The following is a 6,743-nucleotide window of genomic DNA, read 5'->3' as shown; positions in this document are numbered from 1 at the left end:
AGAGAGGTGTGGGTGCTGAAGAATCCAGGTTCCCTCCCGTCTGGGGTAGCCCTGGTGCCCCACAGCAGGACCCACAATCGGATGTCACCTGGTTGAATCTGAACTTGTACTTGCAGTAAGGCAACTGCCAGGGGCCCACCGAGTATCTGAATTTGGCACATACCAAGAGTGTAGGTGCTTGTGTGCACATGTGCGTGCATGTATGCATCTGTGTATCTGTGTGCACTCTGTGTGCAGTAGGTATTTCTGTGTTTTTAGATGTCTCCCTGTCTGCCTGAGGTGAAATATGTGTTTGTGCATGTGCACATGTGTGTACAGAGAGGCATGTACCTATGTGTGCCTATGGGAATACATATTGTGGTAAGGGAATATATACACATATCCGTAGATATGTGCTGGGTGGGTGGGTATATGTATCTTATGTATGCTTGCATGTGTGTACAGATGTGTTTGTAGGTCTTATTGTTGAGTATGAAGAGGTTAAAGATGGTATCTCTGTGTGTGTGTGCTCATGCATATATACATAGGTATGTTGTATGCACTTGGGGTAGAAAAAGGTATACATGCATGTCAGGCATACTTGGGGTGTTTCTGTCTGTAAATATGTATGTTTGTCTTCATGTGTGCATGCATAGAGACCACTTGGTCTGTCTCTAAGAGGAAGGTGTGCTCAGAGCTGTCAAACTAAGGGAGGACTGTAGAAAGCTGTGTGGGCCCCATTCTAGCTGTCCAGCGTTTCCTTGGACTCAACAGGCTTTTAACAGGGGACGATATGAAAAATCTCTCCCTGGCTGGCCATGTGAGGTCACTGCTGGTCAGTTTCCTCTGTGTCTAGAACAATCTTCTCAGCTGATAATGTTGAAATCCAGGGACCTTGTCCTCGCTGACAAGTCAGATCAAAGGCAAAACCATCCTGACTGGCATGGTCTTTATCTTGCTGGTGACCTTGTTGCCTCTAGAGACCACGTTACACGGGAACTTTGCCTTTGTGAGCCACTAAAGTCTGTTGACACATAAGCAACACAGGTGGGGTGGAGGGAGCTGCGGCAAGTAAACAATGTTTGCCGGTTTGCCGACTCGCCGTTTTTATCCCTCTGCCTTTTCCATGAGCTGTTTACTCCGGGCCCACTGCGGGCCGACGGGCCTGCAGTCACTGGCCTTCCTTGCTCAAGTGCCTGCGAGGTGCGCCCTTGACACGTTGTCCTTGCCGCTCCTACGTGATGAGGCAGAAAGACGTCAGTGAAGGAGACCTCTGAGTTCTGTTTGGACTCGGCCACTTGGAGGGTTTTCTACCTACCTAGCTCTTGTACGCCTGAAGGAAGCAATGTGCACGAAAATCGTCTGCCATGGTTCTCTCTCTCTCCTCTCTCTCTCTCTCTCTTGGGCAATCACAACTGCTTATAACTCCAGTTCCAGGGAATCCAGCACCTTCTTCTGGTCTCCTAGGGAACCCCATGTATGTATTCTCTCTCTCTCTCTCTCTCTCTCTCTCTTAAATTTCTTGAATTTTATGTCCACCTTCTCCTTTTCCACGTTCTTGGAAAATACCAGAGTGTAAGGATTCTGCCCTGGAGAGAGGGCGGCAACAGGACGGACACCCTGCTGGCTCCTGCTGGCTCCTGCTGGCTCCTGCTGGCTCCTGCTGGCTCCTGCTGGCTCCTGCTGGCTCCTGCTGGCTCCTGCTGGCTCCTGCTGGCTCCTGCTGGCTCCTGCTGGCTCCTGCTGGCTCCTGCTGGCTCCTGCTGGCTCCTGCTGGCTCCTGCTGGCTCCTGCTGGCTCCTGCTGGCTCCTGCTGGCTCCTGCTGGCTCCTGCTGGCTCCTGCTGGCTCCTGCTGGCTCCTGCTGGCTCCTGCTGGCTCCTGCTGGCTCCTGCTGGCTCCTGCTGGCTCCTGCTGGCTCCTGCTGGCTCCTGCTGGCTCCTGCTGGCTCCTGCTGGCTCCTGCTGGCAGAGGAGAGGCTTCACTTCTACATCACCCATCGCAGCAGAGCAGCCATTTGTGCACATGATGATGGCAGTGGGCTGTGGCCTCCAGGCAGCAAGTGTGGCTTCTCCAAGTGGTGCTGGAGACAGTGCCCGCTTTTCACTGGTGCCTGGGGAGGTAAAGATCATTAAAGGACAATGCACTGAGCTTCGTAAGGCTGAATTCACTTTACTCAAAGAGCTGTCTGGGCTGGAAAGAAGGCTCAGAGGTTAACAGCTCTTGGTGTTCTTGGACCAGAGTCTGATTCCTACTATTCATAGCTCACAACCACGTGCAGCTCCAGCTTCAGGGGATCTGACACCCTTTTCTGGCCTCCATGGGCACTGTACTCACGTGCACATACCCGCATGTAGACACACACACAAAAAAAATTTAAGAAGGACTGTCATCAGAGCTTATAGCCTTCCTCTTCATTTTGACATGAAAATACCTTTGTGTGTATGTGTGTGAGTGTGCATGTGCGTGTTGAATATGTTTTTAAAATTTTTTATTATTTTCTATTTTATGTGTATGAATGTATTGCCTGTATGTCTATAAGTGCACCCATGATGTGAAATGCCCATGGAAGTCAGAAGAGGGTGTTGGATTCCTTGGAACTGGAGTTATGGATGTTGTTAGCCACCATGTGGGTGCTGGAAACCGAACCCAGGTCCTCTGTAAGAACAGTCAGTGCTCTTAACTGCTGAACTATCTCTCCAGCCCCAATGCATTGAATATTTTTGCATGTGTGTGTGGGAGTGTGTATGTGTGTGTTGAGTGTGTGTGTATAGGTGTGTGCATGTATGTTTATTAAATGTGTGCCTGTGTGTGTATGTTGAGAGTGGTATATGCATATTATCTTTAATTGTGGGTACTTATGTGGGGGCACACAGAAGCCAGAGGAGGGTGCCAGGTGTCCTGCCCTGCCTACTCCTTTGAGACAGAGTCTCTCACTGAACCTAGAGCAAGACTGACAGCCAACAAGCCCCCAATGATCCTCCTGTTTCTGACCCTCACAATCCTGAGGTTACAGGTACGTAGGCAGTCACATCTGAGGTTTTTTGTTTGTTTGTTTGTTTGTTTGTTTTTTGCATGAGAGCTGGGTATTTGAACTCAGGTCCTCATAGTTGAGCAGCAAGCACCCTTACCCACTGAGCCATCTCCCACCCTCCAAAATAGCTTTTGATGCATGAAACCACAGTTTCAGGAGATCACTGTTTAGTGGTCATTGCTGCTTTGGCAATTTGACGTACGACATGGTAGGTTTGAGTTAGTTCAACCTGGGGTAGACTTCCATTCCTTCTACCCAATCAACAATGTAGCCTCTTTCTGCTACGAGCCCCAGTCTGCTCAGCAACATGAGGGATAATATTATGAGGGTGAATCTTCATAGTCTGACTGGGTTTGGACTAGCCACAGAAGCACATGTCTGGGTGTGTGACATGAGCGTGTTTCCAGAAAGGATTAACTGGAAAGGGAAGGTTCACCCTGAGTGTAGGTGGTGACATCCTACAGACTGGCATCCCGGACTGAATAAAAAGGAGAGAGCGAGCTGAGCACCAGCATCCGTCTCTCTCCGCTTCCTCACTGCCAATGCAACGTGATCAGCTGCCCCTCGCTCCTGCCGCCACAACTTCCCCACCATGATGGACTGTATCCTCAAACTGTGAGCCAGAATGAACCTCCCTCTTTTAAGTTGTTTTTTCCATAGCATTAAGAATGTCACTGGTACAAACATGTACTTTACATTGCTCACTGGGATGGTCTAGGTAAATGGCATGCCATGGTTTTCAGGAGCATCTTCTATCGCAAGAGTCCTTTGGGTCCCAACAAAAATTTCTGCCCCCGTACATCTCTCTGCTTTCTCTCCCTCTTTCTAGGGCCTCACACACTGAGGAATAATGTGGTAACAATGGACACACAACTCTAATGTTGCTTTTCTCCCACAGCCGTGGCTCCAAGCCAACAACAGTTCGCAGAAGGAGATGCACACACGTGTTCATCTCCAGAAGGCAGATGAAACTTGGGAGGAGGTGATTAGAGAGAAGGCATTTCAAAATTTAGGAGCACAGCTGAATACCTAAAGTAAATTAGACCATAAGCCAGATGTTCCCAGAATTTCTTTTCCATTTTTTTTCTGCCTGAAGGAAAAGTTTTAGTTCATAAAGAAAACAGTGAGCAGAAATTGTTATCACAAAATAGCAATTCATGGTTCATGGTTATTTTAAATGAGCCCATTTAAAAATAATCAAAGATGTGCACAATGATTTATAATGAGAGTTGTTCAATTTGGTGTATTTATCACACACAAAATGCAGAAACACCCCCAACAGAGTACCAAAAAGGATTTGTTACAGAAATGAGGGTACTCTCATTTGATGGACTGCTATGCGGCCATTAAAAATCGCATTATTGAAGAATATTTAATGACTCGAGAAAATGTTTTTAATCAAGAAAAGCAGGTTACAAAATAGAATATATGGCCTGATCATATTTTATGTCTTTCTAATCCAGATATCAGCTGGAGCCTCCTTCATTTGGGGATGGGTCAAATTTCTAATCCCAAGACCTTCAAATTCAAGTTTCTAGATGCCTGGTCCCTTTGTAACAATCCCTTCTGCCTTTTGACAACCATGGCTTTCTCAACCATTCCAAGTTTAGTGTGAAACTCAACCTCCCTGACCTGTCTGCAAAACAATGTATAGGTGCAAAGCCAAGTTTGCTGAAGTTCCTCTCACCTTTGGTGCTTGGAGGTTGGAGGGAGATGAAAGAGGTACTGACATGATATTGTGGCGTGAATGAAAAATCTGTTTCTCTCTCTCCTATGCCAGGAGCTTTTGGATATGACCCTTGGGAAAATGGATCATTGCAGGTACAATGAGGGATGTCTATTGGTCTCTTCTCGGAGTGGCGTGGATCTGACCCAATGACACATTTCTTCATTCTGGTCAGAAGAGAAGACAGAGATAAATGCAGGCAAAGGACATGCAGAGATCAGGCATGGTGCCACAGTTGGAGGCTGCAGCCACCAGAAGCTCAGAGAGGCCAGGGAGAGCTTTGAGAGGAACCCTGGCCCTGCCGATGTGTTGATTTCGAGCTTTCAGAAGATTCATCCCTGAGACTGTGGTGATATGGGGTTTCTCAAACCTCACGTAACCAGCGGCACATACAACAGCGAGGACAACTCTACCTTCCCACAAAGCCATCAGTCTCCTCCCACCAGCTCTGGGGAGTCACATTCACCTCATCTGGGGCTGCTGGACTGTCTCTAAGTTCTCCCACTCGGGCTCCTGTCCTATCACCCTACGGATTCCTCTTCTATTCTGTGGTTTCCCTCTGGAAACTCATTCTGCCTCCCTCTCCTCAAATCACATATTCCAAACATTTCGCCCACAGCCATCGCCATTTCAGTGAGGGCAGCTTCCTCCTCCTAGCAGCACAGCATGGAGGCCCCGCTCCCCGTCCCCGCCCGCTGCACTCTGCCAGTCCTTCAAGAAGTCTACCCATTGCCTGACCACTACTGCAGGTCACCTAGCCCAAGCTGCCGTCATCCGCTTGGATTATAACAACAGCCTCCACAGCTGCTCTCCAATTCTTCTCCTACCTGCTTATGGTCCTGTGCTGGTTCGTTTAAACCCTCAGCTTGACACAACCTAGAACCACCTGGACAGAGAGTCTCAGTGAGGGACTGCCTAGATCAGGCTGGCCTGTGGGCGTGTCTGTGGAGGATTGCTTTGATTGTTTAGGTGTGAGATCTGCCCACTGTGAGTGGCACCATTCCTTTGGATAGGGGCTGTGGCCCCAATAGAGAAAGTAAGCTGAGTACTAAGCATGCACATACTCATTTCTCTCTAATGCTGACTATCGATGCAATGTGACCAGCTGTTATAAGTTCTAACCGCCTTGACTTTCCTGCTTGATGGACTGTAACCTGGAACTGTTAGCTAAAATGAACCCCTTCTCCACTAACTTGTGTTTTCGGTTGGGTTTTTTTTGTTCGTTTTTTTTTTTTAATCACAAAAACATAAATGAATTTAGGGCAAGCCCATTCTCAACTCAACATCAGACAAATACTTCCATGAACTTATGGCTACCTGATCCTTCACTGACCCTGTTCCACCCAGAGTGCAAGCCAGATTCTGTGCCTGGCTACAGGAGAATTCAGCCCTCAGATCTCTTGGACCATGACTCTACCTCCCTCCCTCCCTTCACTCTGGTGCTGTCACAGGGCCTCCTCACACTCCTCACACACACAGGCACCTTCTGGCTCCAGAGCTTCTTCCCAGCCCCCTCTGCCTGAACCCTCTTGTGCAATTAATTCTCCATTTCCTGTAAATCCTCTCTCAAAGGATCCTCCTCGATGAAGCTGCCTTGCTTAACATGCTTGAAATCTGCCCATGAGAATCATATAAATAAAACTCTCGCGTCAACAACAAACTTCATGCTCTGTCATGTGTGTGTAATGAACTGAAAGAGTATGTACCTCCACATTCATCTGGATCCCTCAGGTGATAGACTTATGGGTGGAGCTTCCAGAGATAGTTATGTTATAGGGGAGGAATCCTGGTGAGTGGGATTAGTGACCTTACAAAGGGCCTCACAGAGCTCCTTGGCCCCTGTGCTGGTTAGTTTTTTGTAAGTTTGACACGATTAAGACACAAGAAAACGGAGAAACCTCAATTGAGGGATTTCCTCCATTGAATTGGCCAGCGGGAATGTCTTCAAGGTATTTTCTTAAGTGAGAACTGAGGCTCAGCCCACTGTGGTTGTCATCCCTGGGCA

At 48.0% G+C, this 6,743-nt stretch overlaps 1 long non-coding RNA gene across 1 annotated transcript; it reads left to right on the top strand.

Annotated features, from left to right (window-relative positions):
- The first annotated feature begins 1,912 nt into the window (after positions 1–1,912).
- On the top strand, positions 1,913–6,398 carry LOC115067423. Its single transcript, XR_003846848.1, has 2 exons — positions 1,913–2,099; positions 4,793–6,398. It is a non-coding gene; the product is annotated as an uncharacterized LOC115067423 (long non-coding RNA).
- The last annotated feature ends 345 nt before the right edge of the window (positions 6,399–6,743 follow it).

Source organism: Nannospalax galili, unplaced genomic scaffold, assembly GCF_000622305.1.
Source record: "Nannospalax galili isolate Female #2095 unplaced genomic scaffold, S.galili_v1.0 scaffold3166, whole genome shotgun sequence".
Lineage (NCBI taxonomy): Eukaryota > Metazoa > Chordata > Mammalia > Rodentia > Spalacidae > Nannospalax > Nannospalax galili.
This window is presented reverse-complemented; position numbering and strand designations above follow the sequence as displayed.